Below are 2336 nucleotides of genomic sequence, written 5' to 3'. Positions count from 1 at the left end.
GTCGCTATCCGTTGGGATGTCTGCCGTTCCCGCCCCCCTGGTGGCTTCTATGGTGGACTCGTGAGTACCGGTGTGGATCCTGACGTGCGCTGTCAGGGGAGGTCACCAAAGGGGAAGTGAAGTGGCGGCTGGCGGCGGCAGAACAGGACTTGGCCACGGTGTCGTCAAAGCTGGTGGAGATGGCCATGCCCAGACACGCCCGTTATGCCAGCCGCTCCTTTACCGCCATGCTGCAAGCTCTGAACGGCGCCATGAAAATGAAATGATGAAATGGCGGCCGATGCCGTGAAGATCGTGGCTGCAGCTCTCAGGGAGTGAAATGCTTTTCTCTGTGTGAGATGTTTCCTGTTTACGTGTTGTTCACCTGCACTTTTATGTTTATTAAACTCTCCACAAACCCTTTTGATACGTTTTCACATTGTTAGATGAAGTTTTAAATAGAGACACTGTGAATACTATGTGAGCAGGAATTCTCAAAATAAATATGAAGTAATGAAAACTGCTCTGTGCCTATCAACAAGACTTCACTACAAACAACAACTAATAGAGGAAGTGGGGGGAAGAGCATCTGAGTGCAGATACTGTGAGAAGCTGCAAACTCTATCACTGTCATCATAACACCTACAATAAGCTGTTTTCTAGCTTGCATGACAGGGGATGATAATCATTTCTTTGCATCCCTTTTCAAAGTGTGAAAACTTCCTTTTTCTGTAAAGTCTCATTCTCGGAGTGAGGCTGTGTGTGACAGACTGATACAAGTGGGTCCTCTGAGGTAAGAACAAGCTTCAATGGTTATTTATCTCCTCATGATGTTAATCTACTAGAGTAAAATAAAGTCTTTCAGAAGTTGTATTTACAGTAGATACACTGATTACAAAGAAGATGATTTTTTTTTCATAAAATTTATAATAATTTAAAACACTTTTTCTTCCAGTCAGTTGAAAAACTTTTTTCCAAATGAAAACTCAAACATTGGTTTCAGACGTCGTAGTTCCCTGAAGACTGAGATGAACCCAAAGAACCAGATATGACTTTTTAAACTGTATATTTCAGACTAAAGGTTAAAAAATGTAAATGTAATGAATACACTGTTATTTTTCCAGTCGACATATTGTATATGTGTTCTTTGGGTTCTTTGAATAAAGGTTAGTCAGACAAGTAGCTAATTTCCTATAAAATTAAAAAATAAAACAGAAAATAAACAATACTTTAGTTATTAAAGTAAAAAAGAAACTGAACTCTGGGATTAACAAAAACACTTAATTTCCTTTAATAAATGACTAATTCTGCATAGAGGTGAGGTGAATTTTGTATTTTCAAACCACAAGTTCACAACCATTTTGACATGAGGAACAAAACAAAGACAACTCTAACTGTCAGTAAAAGAAATGAAAAGAGGAAGAAGGAAATTCTGAAAGAAGCTGAAAAATAACTTATAATCACACGTTTTACAGTAAATAGAGAAAGTTATGTGATCTTAAGATGTTTTTATCCACTTTTTAATTTTTAATTTGTTTCAGAAATCCAGTTGTAGTCCCACATGAGATGGAGGCTCAGACAGTCACGTGGTTGGTTTTTCTGGCCCTAATAAAACGTAAGGATTTTATTTTTCCATTTTGAAAATGAAGTTGGTGTTTTTTTTTCCAACATTTGCATTAAAGATTAACTGACTTCTCCACTTGTGTTTTCACCGACAGATGTTTCTACAAGTGACTATGGAAGTCCCGTTAAATGTATGTACAATACAAATCTGAATATGGAAATATGTTTCAGAATATACATAAAATTACAATCAGGACACAAATGTGTCCTTCCTGCCCGAGGACCAAGGCTCCTCCGGGTGGAAATATAATTATTAACCTAACGTACATGAAAAATGGATGTTTGAACAGACAGAATGAATCTTTGAGATCATTTTAGTTGATGTGTATTTTGACTTTTTAGTTTGGTTCATGTCCCATTTACAAAAATTCATGAGGTGAGATTTATACTGCAATCAGGCACCAGGTGGCGATCTAGACACTTTGACTTCACTTTTAGTCGATGGTTTGAACTCTTCAGGATCAGTTATGACTCTAGAGTAGTTTGGCACAAAAAGATTCACTCTTCATAGTTTCACAATCAATTTGGCTACAAAAATCTGTCATAAAAGAATAAATAAACGAACAGAAAACTAGACCTACGTAAAATCAGTGAATGAAGAAAGATAAAAGTTTGTTTTCACCTCCTGACTCAGTCTGCTGGATGTCCTCGTTCAGGCTGTTTCAGAGCCTCAGGGCTCTTGTTTCAAAAGCTTTGTCCCCAAACTTTGTCCTTTTGTACAATAATTCATATCA

At 37.4% G+C, this 2336-nt stretch overlaps 1 long non-coding RNA gene across 1 annotated transcript; it reads left to right on the top strand.

Moving 5' to 3' along the window:
- The first annotated feature begins 630 nt into the window (after positions 1-630).
- On the top strand, positions 631-1817 carry LOC128449236 (uncharacterized). The gene is made up of 3 exons (XR_008339858.1): positions 631-772; positions 1521-1594; positions 1698-1817. It is a non-coding gene; the product is annotated as an uncharacterized LOC128449236 (long non-coding RNA).
- The last annotated feature ends 519 nt before the right edge of the window (positions 1818-2336 follow it).

Source organism: Pleuronectes platessa, chromosome 10, assembly GCF_947347685.1.
Source record: "Pleuronectes platessa chromosome 10, fPlePla1.1, whole genome shotgun sequence".
NCBI classification, from domain to species: domain Eukaryota; kingdom Metazoa; phylum Chordata; class Actinopteri; order Pleuronectiformes; family Pleuronectidae; genus Pleuronectes; species Pleuronectes platessa.
The sequence above is the reverse complement of the archived record's forward strand: the minus strand, read 5'-3'. Positions and strand labels throughout refer to the sequence as shown.